At 37.7% G+C, this 14,919-nt stretch overlaps 1 protein-coding gene across 1 annotated transcript in view; it reads left to right on the top strand.

Annotated features, from left to right (window-relative positions):
• The first annotated feature begins 218 nt into the window (after positions 1-218).
• NIPBL (Nipped-B homolog (Drosophila)) overlaps positions 219-14,919 on the top strand; it is a 171,496-nt gene continuing 156,795 nt past the window's right edge. The window contains 1 exon segment of the mRNA XM_009329439.1: positions 219-290. The gene's annotated coding sequence lies outside the window, so the exon portion shown is untranslated.

Below are 14,919 nucleotides of genomic sequence, written 5' to 3'. Positions count from 1 at the left end.
TGTCTCGGAACCGGTTCGGCGCGGCGCGGCCCGGCCCGGCCCGTGTTGATGTTGTGAAGCAGGCTCAGGGGGAAGGGATTTGTATCGGCCGCTCACCCCCCGGCTCTACATGTTCGCTGCACTGAGGAGGAGCCGGAAGAGGAGCCAGCCCCCCTCCCGGCCCGGATTATTGTTGTTATATTATCTCCCCTCCTCCTCCTGCTCCGCGGCGGCGGCGGGAGGAGGGAGGGGGGGGGATTTCTCTCCCCCTCTCTCGGATTCTCGTTGGATTCAGACGCCGATTTGCTCAGGTAATCCCCCCTCCTTGTCTCCCCTTCCCCTCCCTGCCCTCTCCAGCAGCGGGCCGGGCCTCCCAGCCGAGGCGGCCCAGCACTGCCGGGAGCAGAGGGGATTAGCTGTTATCCGGGGTAGAGGGGAATAAGTGGCAACCGGAGGTGTTTATTTCGCAGCCCCCTTTCCTGCTCGCTCGGGTCTGGCGGAGGAGATTGGTTCCTCCCGGGCTGCCGGGAGGCCCAGGCCCGGTGGAGAGCGCAGGCCCGCCGGCCAGCGCCTTTACTCCAGCTCGGGGATTAGAAAGGCGAAGCGGCTTCTCAGTGACAGGCCTCAACCCGGAGAGGAGTAGGAGGAGGAGGAAACAATACAATTAGCCGCAAATGTGCACTGATCCTTTGCCATATTTACAACTTCACCAGGGCAAGGAAGGAAGGTCCCAGCGCAGACAGCCCTCTGAAGTGGGGAAGGAGTAAGTGGAGGAATAGGGGAAGAGAGACAATGTAAATACCTAGGAACAAAAATACCACCTCTCTTCGCTATTTCCTTCTCCTTCTAACCAACTGCGTTCTGAACATTCAAAAGTTCGAATGCACATGGATTTATAACGTGCAGAGGTTTAATCGCTAAATAATACAGCGATTGATTAGTGTGTTAATCACTTAGTATATTTATAGCATAAAACTAGCACTTGTGGGATGATTGACACAACACAGACACCTGCAGACCCAGGAAATACAGATAGGCAAGCATATTGTATCAGGTACTCCACACAATCACAGTGTCTATGTGCTGTACACGTTACAGGAATATGTGCTAAATTCAGAAGAATACTATTTTATGCTTCTAACAAACAGAAAATGGGAGAGGGATCGTGTGTAAAGTGCTGCGTGTATGACATTTAAGAGACCAAGGTGAAGATGAGATCTTACCCAAAGTACTTGAGAATCAAACATAAATTTGATGAAGTGAAAAGTGAGGAATGCTTAAAAAGTGTCATCCTTTCTTGTCAGGCCATATCACTTTGAGATCCTGAGGTTGTTATTGGCTGTTTGTGTCCATGATGTTTGAATATGTAATTAGGTGTCATTGTAACAGGTCAAATGTGTTTTGTAAATGACTGTTGATTAAGTGTCAGGTCTTTATAAATAAATGGTAGCTAATTTACAGTAAAGTAAATCTCGGATTTATGTGTGGCAGAGTTGAGAGTGTTACTAAAAATTGAGGTAGATTTAAACAGACACCTGGTGAACTAATAAAAATACTGCTACAGACATTACATAATTGAGGGAAATTTTAAGATACAAAGTTTAATCTTTCATATAGAAAGGAAATTTGTAAATGGCAAACAAGTATCAACATTACATAATTTGTCTATTTTTCAGCAGGTTTTTTAGTTGTTCTTGCAGATCTGTTGTAATAATAAGTGGTTAGTGTATCTAATAGAGTAACTTTCTGGTGTATTGTGTTTCGAGTCTTATAGTAAAACTGTGCTATCGTGCCTCCGAGTGCCCTGATACATGTTTGAAAGGGTGAAGTTAATATAGCTGTCACGTAGAAGGCGTGTTTTTAATGCTGTAAATCCGTGTAGTAGTCAGTAGCGTGTCCGTGATTTGTATTGGTCAGGGAGCAGTTTGAATTTTAAAAAGCCTGAAGATCCTGCTGAGCCCCAATCCCGGCCTCCCTCCCTCCCACTAATCTCCCATTCCTGTCTTTGTGCTGCCTGGTCCTGTTAGACACTGTTTGCAACAGGGCCTCAGGCCTACGTGCGTGGAGAGGAACCATTTACACTTCGAAAAAGCAGCTTTTTATTTTTAAACTTTGTGAATTGCAGAGGGAGCCACTAGTTGTCTCTAACTGTCCCTATCTCAGTGTGTAGCAGCAGAATTGCTGTTTTCTTTTGGTCCGTAGCATGCGTAGAGGCCGAGTGTAACTCTGCTTTACAGGAAAGAAAGGACTGTGCAGAAGTAGTTGTAGTTCTTGGGTAGTTTTCATCATCAGGAAGCGACATGAGCTCTAGCGTTTCTTTCATCGTCTGTTTCAAACAGCTCTGGTTTTAACAAAAATGGGTTTGTTAAGCTAACAGCAGTGAACTTCTCTGACTTATTTTTCATTTAAGGAGGTCTGTTTTAAATATACCAGATATGAGCAGGAAATGAGCTACTGTAGTTATGTAGTTCCTGTCAAGTTTATCTTGCCAGGGTTGTGTTTACGGTGCCTTTTTTTTTTTTAAATCAGAAAGCATGCACTTTTCTGGTAGGAAAAATAGGCGTATTTATAGGGCAAAATTTAAGATGCTGTCTATTTGTGATTTGTAATGAGTTTTTTGGTTTTGTTCTTCTGAGCCATGTGTGATTAATCCTGAATTAGTTGCTTTATCACAGTTTATGTAGTTGTAAATTTCTTTATCTCAGAAAAATGTATTTACAATACAGAAATATTTAATGTGGAAATGTTTTATAAGATGACTTATTTTTGTTTTAGATTGTATTTTTTAGCACATTTAAGAGTGTGTGTGTGAAGCAAGACTATGTCACTTTGATACTACTTTTTCCCTAATGTTAGGAGTTTATACTGGTCCACTGTTTATCACAACAGCTAGCTGCTTAAAGAGGATGTAGTTATTTTATTCATGTTATAGAAATACAAAATTAATTATTCTCAAGATGTTTTTTTAACTGAAAGAGGAAAATACTTTCTGCCTTTACATTTTGAATTTGTTTTCTGTGTACAGGTTTTATTTCTTTTTTTTTCCTTTCAACTTCTTAAACATTTTACCTGAAGTTAATCCAACAAAAAAATCTTTCCCTGAAGCCTTCTGCTGTCTTTTAAAGCTGTTTTTATACTTTCTAAAAATAAAGACATAGAACAGGCATACAATAAAATAATTTATTTTTTACATTTGAAGTGTTTAAATTTTGATTTAGGAGAAACAGAACAGGATCAGAGAAGCAAAATTATATCACTAAAACCCTTTGCAGATCCCCATTCTACATAAGAGCACAGGTACCCCTGTGCAACCTTACTGCATGTTTGAGACTCCATGTACATTAATGTTCATACGAGACTTCTTGCAGAATCAAGGCAATAGATAGTCATTTCCTTGGGATAGAACCACATTTTTTTTGTTGTGTTTGTATGATGATTAAGGTAATGCAGCCTTAATCTTAAATGTTTCATGTATATATATTCTTCTACAATATATATAAACTACATTTTGAAGGATACTAGATGAAAAATAGTCAAAGTGTGAATTGATTTGAGCCAGGGATTGGTATAACAAGTTTCCTATTGCAAATTTCTGTGTGTTCAGCAGCAAGTGTGATACTTTTATGTGTATATTATATTAGAAAGTGTTAAAGTCAAGATACTGAATTTATATTAACATTTCATAAATGTTGCACAAGAAATTTAAAGTTAGTGGATAATTGCTGCAACTAGACAGAAAAAAATATACTTCTATTCTGAATATCTAGACCTAGGAAAGAAATTATGTCTTCAAATTCAGAAATTTATGCTTTCTACAAATTATTCTAGAGGGGTGTATAATATTCATGAATGTGTGGATGCTTTGAAAACAATTATGGGCATACTTAATTGGAAAAATATGAGTAGTGATAGCTTTAGAATTTGGTGTCTGGTAGGTATGAGGTGGGTCATCCAGTGTTAGCGTAGCTATTTAGTGTCACAAAATACATCACTAGAAATATTTAACATTTGAAAAAAATGGCCATTTCAATATGTTACTGCTTATTTTCAATCTTGCTTTTTGTATGCCTTCATTAGAAGTAGTACAGGTTAAGTTAGCTTCTGATTTTGAATCATCAGCAGTAATGAACACTCAGTTGCACAGAGATACCTACAAGGAAATGCTTGAAATCGGTGATACCTGTGTGTTATTGTTAATAACCCTGTACAATAATGATCCTTTTTAATAATCAAAAAAGGAAGTCCTTTTGAAATGACAACTGTTAAAGGCTTGCATTCTAAAAACCTTTAATATAATTCATCTATATTTGTGTGTTTATTTTCTTAGCGTTACAAGCATACTTCTTAGTAGCTGATCCTGACCCCCAAAGTATGTGTGAGAGAAGTGCTTTATGTTGACATCTGCTGCACCCCAGGAGTGAGGAGATTGTGTTTGAGGAGATTGTGCAGGACCTATGATTTGTATCTCACTTCCTGTCCCTACTGTTCACTATGGAAAATCTCGCTAGGAAAATGGAGGGGAGAAAGGATTTTGGCCCAACTGTATGTAGGAACTAAAAGGAATTCCAGTCAAATTGAACGTGGTTGTTGATACTGTACTTGAAGGTGACTACTTGGTTTACACAACTTAAAAAAAAAAAACAAAAAACAAACAACCAAAACAAACATGAACATTGAAGACAATTTTTCATGTTAAAGTCAGAAAAAATGCTAGAAAAGTTCATTTTTATGGCCTTTAGTATTTCTATCCATCAGTTTTAAGTGGTTTTCCAATCAGAGGTCTCAAAATTCTTTATATGGGTAGATATTTTAATTTTTCAGATTATTGCTGTGGTTTGATTTGAAGCACTTTGTTTTTTGTAGCAGTGTGTATGTGTAGACATGCAATGCAGTTCAGAGGAACAGTGTCAAAAAACACTAGGCTGAGTAATGGACTCAGATAACGAAACAGCAGACTAAGATTACAGAAACAAACATAATGCAGCCCCCTTCTCCAGACGCTGGGCCTTTAACTACATTATTGTATTCCCCCTTATCCTCGCAGCCCCAATTCAATGCCTCATACAGTGCATGGGAAATGCCAGCTGACTGGTATACTGTTATAACCTAACTTATGTATTTGTTTTCCTTTGTCATTCAGTGTGCAGTCTGCTGCCTTATTACCTGCTGTATACATCCAAATCTTTAATGAATGCTGAAGTGTTTTCACGTGTTAATTTGTAGGAATTACGTCAAAATAAATATCTGCACTTCACAAACATCAGAGAACTTTTGTTTTTTGCACATCTGTAAAATATTTCCATTTTACAGGTGGAAGACTGAAACTGAGTCAAAATAGTGAGTTTTAAAAGTGCTTATAAATCTTGTGTAATTTGACATGCTTTATTCTTCAGATTTTTAGAGTTGCTTTACAGCACTTGGTAAGTTCATAACACTGTTTTCTTTGACTTTATTTGTGGTTGTGAGTGCACTGCGTTTCAACATAATCAGGCTCACCGCTTCTCATGCAGGATCCCTAAGAAATATAGAGTGGGTTTTCGCTGATGGCCTTAAACATCTATTAAGTTTCAGCTGCCGTGATCATGCCAACATCTGGAAAAGAATAGATTTCCTGTCCTGAAAAATTCAAAAGAATCACCCTCCATATTGTGAAGAAACCAAAATCTCTTAAGGTTTATCAGGAAGAACAGAGACAACAACTAGATAATAACCGAAATCCCGCAAGTAATTAAATGGCTTGCTTGCAATATTGGACGCAGAGATTCAAAATGTTACTGTGTTAACTTCCAGCAGGAACTAGCAACCCTGGAGGGTATCCTAAGCATTGGTTATTGGCTGTTAGGGATAAAACTCTGCCTCTTAAACTGATAATTGTTACAGTTGATGTAAACTGGTTGAACAGAAACCTCTGCAGCCTAGTGGTCAGACCATTTCATTGCGATGTCAGTGTGTTGTCCAGCTGCTATATGGCTCTGTTAGGAAAGCAAGACCGTTCTGAGGTGTGGTAAGTGCATTCCTAGCCAGAACATTGCTTTTGGGATCTAGGAAGTCCAGGTCCAAATGCCTAATCTGTATTGGGCAGAGAAGTTCTTGAACTTTTTTCTCCCCATATGGCTTTTTATGTCATATGCTCTAGACGTGGCCCAGAGGCTGTGAGTATATTACGGAACAGGTAGAATAAGTAGTGCTCAGTCTTTTCTTGTTTCCTTTTTTTTTTTCTATCTTTACTTGTGATGGAAGTTTTCTGTGAAAATAAGTGTTGTGTTTGTTTTTTGTTTGTTTTTTTTTTTTTTTTAAAGAAGAGTTGATTTTTATAAATGGCAGTTTCCAGCAAAATATCTCTTGGATGGGAAACTGTTTTTAATCAATTGGATTTATTAACTATGTTTTATTCAAATTCCTTAGTAAAAAAGTGTAATTTCCCACAGAAGGCATCTCCTTCTACTCTGTAACTCTGATTTGTTTTGTGACATATGTCATGTGCCATATATGAGGCAGAGATCCTGTGAACAACAAAGACCAGTATATGGTCATTTAATGAATGACTATCATAATGCACAAGGGACTGAATTGAAGGTGTAAGCAACCATAATTCTGACATTTCTTGATACTTCAGTGCTTGATTTTATAGTACTAACCTTTTTTCTCTCTTTTTTTAAAATATAATGTAATTGATCAAGCTCCTTGAATGTAAACATGTGTCTGTGATAGTGCAACCCGTATCTCTCATGTTTGAGCTAACAATCTCTCCTCTGTGTTGACCAGCTACTCCAAAAGGATGAGATTACAAATACTATGTCTCTGAAATTTTGTTTTCAAGTCTTAGGTTTTAAGAGAGACAGTCCTCCTTTCTTGCATGTTGTTTTCCATTCAGTTACGTTGCTTTCTCTTTTTCTTCAGATATGCTTGCTGGATATTAAGGATGGGGTGAAAAATTTAGAGAGCCCTCATCATATGCTACGTAAAGCAGCTACCTTAGTGCTTGCAGAAAAAATAATCTGGAAGCTGCTTTTTGTAGTCTAAAAGCTGGGAAAATTCTGATAAGACTCTAATAAGACTGTGGTGAGAACTCATGGGGAGTGCTTTGTGGAGACCTAAAATCAGTTTAACTTCATGTTTTTTTGGTCCCCCGCCCCATCGCCTGATGATTTGTTTGTTAAATTTTAGTTGAAACTAAGGAGATGTGATTGCTTTTTACTATGTGGATGCTAGGTTTTCCTTTTTCTTTTCTTCTACTAGCATGCTCAGTGATGATTGGTTCTTCCTGGCAGTTCCTTTAAAACTCATGTTGAGGCATAACCTGTAACATAGAAAAACTTCAGTGTATCTGATTAAAATTTGGCAGTTACAAGGAATTGAAACATCGCTTGACAGAGTTACTAGTCGACTTTAAGAATGGATGTTGCTCCCTGCTTGTTCTATGTAGGTAGGACTGGTAGTGACTCCTCTCAGCTTCCTGACACTATTTGAAGGCACTGATTTTTACTTCTGACTTTGCTAAACTTCAGTCATTTGGGCCGAAATCTTCCATGCTGGGTCACTGTCCTTTCTTGACTGATTCTTTTAATAAAACTTAAAGACAAAATAGTTCACTGGCTCCTAAGTGTCATGCTAGAGAAAAAAAGTTTAAAAATTATTTCTGACCTTTTCTTCAAGTAATTGGAACACTCCCATTCTCTGGGAAAGGAATTTCAAATTTGAGAGTGAGTGACTTTTTGCATTAGGGTTGTGTATTTTGTTGCCATTCGAAAACCTGTCAAAAAATGGGGCAAGTTATTAGTGTCTGAAAAATTACCTGCTTTCTCTGATTGTAGGCATTAACGTTGAAAAATTTCGTATGCACAACAGGACCTTCCTAATAAGTGCAGTTCTAAGCAGTGAGATGTGGTACAGACTCTTAATTTCTGGTGTCCATTCCCTGCTTATCCATAGTGCTCATGCATCTGAACGTGGAAAAGACAAGAACTGAGGTTGCAGGTGGCTGGAAGGGTGAACACATGGAGAAGACTGGTGGACTGGAACCAGACTTACACAGGATGGGGAGGGAATGGGAGTTTGAAGGGTGGGAATTGGGAGGACGGTAGGAGCTTGGAGTTCGTAAGGAAGTAATGACTGAACTGTGAGGACTGGATAAAGAACCTGGTGGGACAGATACAAGTGTCCTTAGTGAAGATACAGGACAAGCTGTGAAATGACAAGAAGCCAAGGCAGAAGGGTACTTTGGAATTGGGTGTACAGTCAAGGGAAGCAGTTCAGGGATGGGAATGGGTAGGAAGTATGTACTGAGAGAGGCCAGAGAGGGGAAGAAGAACAAATTGCCTGAGAAGCCAGAAGTACCAAACAAGGATTGGCTGGGCAAAGAAGCATTATTTCACACACAGGAATTCATTGTTTGAATTGTCTTTTTTTGTTTTTTTAAACTGAGGAAATCACATAGTAAAAAAACCCCAAAAACTTAGAAATGTGGTGTACTTCTTGTAAGAGCAAACGATAGGAGATTCTGTAGTTCGGATTACCTGTGTAGTCTGCATTTGGCGTCTTTGTGAATGCATTGTGGTAGTCTTTCAGTCTGTCATGACTTTTTTTCTTACAACAGGATGCCTATTTCAGTGGCTGCGTGGAATGAATGTAACCTCCTTAATGGAGGTTGTTTTGTTGTTTGTTTGTTTTTTTTTTTTTAAACACAACAGGTTATATTAATGTCTCCTAGGGTTGTCCTTAGATATTGTTGATTCTGCCTTGGGGAAAGGGATAGACTCCTGAGTTTGCTTCCAATCCTGTCCTTTATGACTAAGTATTTTGATTTTTCTTTCGTGTTCAATGTGTAGTCCTTTGCCTTAATCACTTCACATCATTAAGCCCTGCTCCAGAGATAGAACTCTTAATTTCCTTACAGGCTTTTCTGTGCCATGGATTGTAATATTGAAAAGCTGCACAAATACTTATTTTTTTAAATGTTTGTGAGGAGAGTATGTGATCATGCAAGTTGGGAACTGAGATGCAAAAGTTGGTCTTTATAACTTCAGAAGTCTAACTGGAGCAACTGTAGGACCTGACTTTTAAATTAACTTGAATTTTTTTTCGTCGTAATGTGTGTGATAATATTAGAACAGATTTTGTTAATTTTGGTTACAAATATGACTAATCAGTGCTTCTTCAAATTAGGCTTTGGAGCATGCAGGAAAAAAAGAACACAGAAATATTTACCATTAGCAATAGAAATAGAATGAGATTCCCAAGAGTGGCATTTTTCTGTTTCCTGCTGTCTGATCTGCAGCCTCTTTCCCTTCATACTTCTCTTTCATTTTTACTTGAAGCTGGAGCACCATGTATACAACAGACCTTACAGCCTTATGAATAGCCTCTGATTCATTTCTAGTGCAGATCTCTCCTGTAAGCTGAATGAAGATTGGGCCTGGGGGTGAGAGAAGAATGTTACACAATTATATAATCCAAGGACTGTGTCAGAATTCTTGAGCGCAAGGGGCATTTCTTAACTTTTGATTGACTTTGCAGATGTGATCTTTCAGCCTGGGGGTGTGGGATTTCCTGGTAGAGGTCTAGAAAGCTTTGAGTTGATACACAGAAAAAGTAATGTTTGAGTATTTGTTGATGTCAACTTTTCCATGTTAAGTGTTCTGTTTTAGAGGGTTTTTTTAAAGTCAGATCTTCAACATTTTTGATGATACAGATTTTAACGTATGGAAATGCATTTAATATAATATCTATTTAAGCATTGCCTTGTAAACCAGCTGTCACAGTGCAGTAAGTAAATTTTTCATCTTGATTTCTACATCATAAAAAGAAATTGGAGTGAGATCAAAAAGGAACTTCATTGTTGTAATACTGCTGTTGAACAGGTCAGCCCTTGAATGTCAATCAAAAGTTTGAGATGTGTGAGCATGCAAAATGGAACTCACAGCTACTGTGGTGCTGAGTAAGGGATCCATATTGGTTAGTCAATAGAAAACATTGGAGAGACTTTTACCTCCTGAAAGAGAGTTTACATCAATTTATTTGATAATCATAATCTCTCTTGCAGGCTTTTTCCCTGTTCTAATTAATTTTCTTTGCACTGTGATGTAGTACTCCTTTGACAAAAGGAGAAGGGAATGCTCGCCACCCCATAAAGTCTTAGAGCCAGTTGAAGATTCTAATGGATAGTGACAAATGCATGTTTGAACCTTGTGCTAGTGAGGAGGATTTTAGAATCTGTGTGTCTGATATCCTGAGCAAGTGCCCTTCCTCTGTCCCGCCAAGATTTTGAGTGAAGGGTTGGAGGTGGTGGCTAGTACGCAGTGCGAAGTAATCAGTTTTGTGTGTTAGGCATGTTCAAAGCATGTGTGTGACTGGACTTTCCTACTCTGAAGATGCTTCCCAGGCTTAGGTATAAAACAGGTGTTGAGCTGCTTAGTTCTGCAAAAATAGTGGCAGTTCTGATATACACTGAAGCAAAGCTGTAGGTGAACTTTCCTCGTGATAATTTAGGTGACTAATGGCTTGGAAGGTTGTAGGAACATACTGTGCACTCTAGTGTCACTATTATAAAAGATTATTTAGAGTTATGGCTCTGTATATTTACTCGCTGGAGTAATTCCCTCTGGTTCTATCTAGCATGATGTAAAGTTTGGTCATGTTATTTACAGAAATGGATCATTTATTTTTACCATGGAAAATATCATTAAAATATTTGAGGAATTGCAGTTAAAAAATGGTATGGTTTAAAAACTGTTCTGTCTAGTTCTCTAAATATTGTTACATAAACAAGCCATCATAATACTGGAAGGTAAACATTCTCAGTTTTCACATCACACTGTAGTCTTAGCCTGCAACGTGGAGAAATAATGAAAGCTACTTATTTAACTTAGTGCCATGCTAAATGCTTATATTGAATTAGTAGACTTCAGAATAGGAATTCTCTCTTTTTCTGTAAATGTTTGTGTTTATTCCTAACAAATCCTTCTTCTAGGCTCAAAGTAGACATATGATGTCATGGGATTAAGCGAATTCTTAATCACATCTTGATAAATAACTAGTCAGTGAAGTCTTACAAAAAGCTCTGTAGATGGACTTCTGAGGATTCAACATAACTGGTTCAGTCCTGATAATTTGAAGTTACTGCATGCTCAGCTGCAATGAATGTTCAATTGTATATATGTAGCCTGTGGAAATTGCACATAACTTGATTTAATTTAACCCTGTTTCATTGCTGGCTAAGGAAGGTTGAATTAGTTTGCATTTTCATGGGCTAAGTGTATATGCACAATTATTGAAAGTCAGTTGATGCACAGTAACTTGAGAGTCTGGGCTAATCAACCTGCCCAAATGTGGCTGATACTCCATGTAACCCTACGTGAATTTTGGGAGAGAACAGTATTTGTCTGAAACAAAGCTGTTGAAGGTCTCCTACCTGCATCTAATTACTGAAACAGGTGTAAATTTGAACAAGTGTTTTGGGAAAGACAGGAAAAATAGGTGAAATATCTCATTGTAAAATACACTGATTTTGAAATCCCGTTAGAAGATATCATAAAACTTGTTATAGATGTAAGCAGATAACTATTTTAAACAAGAACAGAAAAACCTCATCAGTTTTATGATGATGAAGCTGACACGCTTGTGCTATTTTGTGATGAAAACCAAACAAAAATTAAAAGATAGCTGTACGTTAGTTTTAAAGGTGACCCTATAGAAATAGCATCAGTTACCAAAGACATTAAATTTGCTGTACAGAACTTAGAGGTTTTATTAGTAAAATGACATTCACCTTGACAGAATTCAGTTTAGTTTCATGTGCATGATTATGATGAATAAATACTCTGTAAATCAAGTTACATACAGGTTCATTAATGGGGTTGTGTGTCAAATAATGCTTTAAAATTATACTTCTGCGAATGGATTGCCTTCAGTGGGTTTACACAGGTATAATTACTTGAAACTGATGGATATCAACATATTTGCTTCCTGAAATAAGTTAGAATTTCAGTTGGACTTTAAATAGCTTAGTGTCTAAATGTTAGGGTTTTCAAATACAGTGATATATTTATTCACTGAACTCAATTATTATAGTAATAAATAGTCTTGGTGCACATTAGACTATTTAAGAAGCATTTTTGTTGTTCTTTAAATAATATATAATAATTTTGTAGATTAGATTTACCCCATTAAGACCAATGGTAGCTTTAATGATTCTGTCATAGTTACTTAGTCTTGTTCTGTGGTTAATTTGGGTTTTGTCATAATAATTGTTAAGCATTTTATGAATCTTTGTAAGTTAAAGATGTTTGTGCTTTGGGGGGATGAGGTGGGGGTGGGTTGTGGCCTGGAGTGCTAATTGCTAAGATGTAGTGGTAGGCTCCCACTTGTGATTTCTTTGCAATAACTATCTGAACTCTGAACATAGTTTAATAAATTCAACACTCATGTAGCTTACTAACATACTCACCAGTGATCTGTTAATGTAGATGTTAATTAGCTTCAGGTAACTTGAAAGATTTTTTTGTCATCGCCTTTGTAAAAGGTTTATATATATGATTGGGTGATAACTCAGATACTTGTCCACTGAAAAGCACAGAGTCATTTTTGAAAACTTGCCTTAAAATCTTTAAGGAATAAAAAATACCTACTTGACAGCCAGTATCTTAAAAGATCTAGAAGAGGATGTTTGCTGTGAGTAAACAGTAGGAATAATTAGCAGTGGGGGGAGCTCAAGTTCCTTGTAATATGAACCTGGAAAACACAAATGTAAATGAATATTGAATTATGTCAGATAGCAGTTTAGTACTATACAGAATACTACTGTCAGTATAAATTTGTATCTCAGACATAAATATTATCATGTGTGCCAAAGCATGCAGACAATAATGTCAAACATGTGGCCTGGGAAGGCCACTTGTGGTTCTACAGGCTCTAATTTATGGTCTCCCATGGCAACTGTTAAAGAGAAGAAAGGATTATGAATTGAGATGTGTCCCTGGATCATGTCCTGTGAGTTTAATGTGAAGAGTTGAAGTTATTTTTTTGCAGAGGTAAACAGCCTGTTGCCACAGGAACAGATCTTTTCTTTGTTGCTGCTACTTAGATGCTCTCCTCTCAGTTGTATATTTTATCACAGAGGTTGGTAGTAAGTTAGCAATTACACTACTGGTAAACAGGACAGACACCCAGTAGTTCGGCGGCCTGGATAAATAGCTAGGAAAGGACAGTGTCCCTACCTGTATAGTGCGTCAGCATCTGGTGTAAAAAGGAAAGACTGAGAACCAGCTACTCCTTATTGCTACTTTAGCGTACATGTCAGTCTTGGTGCAAGTTTAAGGTAGTTGAGCCTTGATCCATTTCAGCTGCTTCTGGTTTCTGTTCAAATGGCATGTGAATGAAACTAGAACGGTATCATGCTTCATTTTTAATGCTTCTGTATTGCCAGAACATTCCCATAAAGATGTGTAGCCTCTGGGTATCCTTTGTGCTAAAGTCATTTCTGGTTTGGAAAAAAAGCGAATTGAGTCTATTCCTTCTACAATAGCAAAGCTGCAGAGAACTGAGAATCTTCTCCAAAATGAGCCCCTGACTTGTGAAATAATGTTAACGTTTCACACTAGAAAGATTGAGGTGGGTGTTGTCACCTGTATCTCAGGGAAGACTGCAAAGATCAGCTTTAGTGTTCCCTCAAAGGTAGGTACTGCCCTGCAAACACTTATATTTATATCGGTGCTGTGGTTTACATCTTATGTTGTACATACTCACTTTCATTCGTCAGTGAATTATGGTAGGCAAACAGCTATAACTATATTTTTCTGATAAGAGGGTGACCTGAAATACAAGGCACACTTATTTTAGGATATTTTTAAATGTTTAGTTTTTTAAGTAATTAAAGGATAATAGTGATAATAATCCAATTTCATTGGGGTTTTTATGTTTTTTTCAACATAGGTAAAACTCTTTGTGACACTTCAGATACAACTTGCCTGCATTTTAAAATCCATCCCCTTGCTAGAAAAAAGGAATACTTCACTGCAAATTGTTGCAGTTCAACAAGTTATGAAAATAAAGTATAAATTCTATTAAAAAATTAAGCATGACTGAGTAATCTAGTCTTCAGTTTATTTATTAATTTGATTTATCTGCATGGTCAGTTGTGGTTGTTCATGTACCTGTAGCATATGGACTGCAGCTCACCTTTGCCTTAGCAACAGCCAGGACAACAGTGCTGTCTGAATTCTGTAGTAGAAAGCTTTGTATTAAAGTCTCAGAGAAACTGAGGGCTATAATTAGCCCTCTTTTCCACAGTAGTGAGTTTTAGATCCTTAAGAAAAGATGATGGTCGTCATTTGGAATGAAGTGCCTGGAGAATAGTACGTAGAAGATAAGCAGAACATCTGTGGGTTGGATACAGGCAGGGATGGAAGGATTCTGTGTGGATTGTCTTGGCATGATCCTGTGAGGACTAATCTAACCTTCATGGAGCAGCTCTTGGGCCTTCTCCATCTGCCCATAACATAGTCAACTTGGCTGTTCAGTCAGTAACTTGGAACTGTGTCCCTGGCCTAAGATATGCTTCTCTTTTATTTTAGCATATCAGTTTAGAATTTAGAGATGTATTCATAGGATGCATGTGGATTTTTATTTAATCAATAAAATGATATCTGCGACTCGTGGAAATAAAGTTCACAAATGGGAAAATGCAGTTTTTGCTGTTTCAGTCATTAATTGATGACCAACTTTCTCATATTGGAAGGTGTAACTTTCTCATACAAATAATGAAAAAATGTTTGTCATATAGAATCATAGAATCATAGAATCATTAAAGGTTGGAAGAGACCTCCAAGATCATCGAGTCCAACCATCAACCCAACAACACCATGCCCACTAAACCATGTCCCTAAGCGCCTCATCTACCCGCCTTTTAAATACTTCCAGGGATGGTGACTCAACCACTTCCCT

Source organism: Pygoscelis adeliae, unplaced genomic scaffold (assembly GCF_000699105.1).
Source record: "Pygoscelis adeliae isolate BGI_AS28 unplaced genomic scaffold, ASM69910v1 Scaffold47, whole genome shotgun sequence".
Taxonomy (NCBI): Eukaryota; Metazoa; Chordata; class Aves; order Sphenisciformes; family Spheniscidae; genus Pygoscelis; species Pygoscelis adeliae.
Note: the sequence above shows the minus strand (reverse complement) of the source record. Positions and strands in the feature narration are given on the sequence as shown.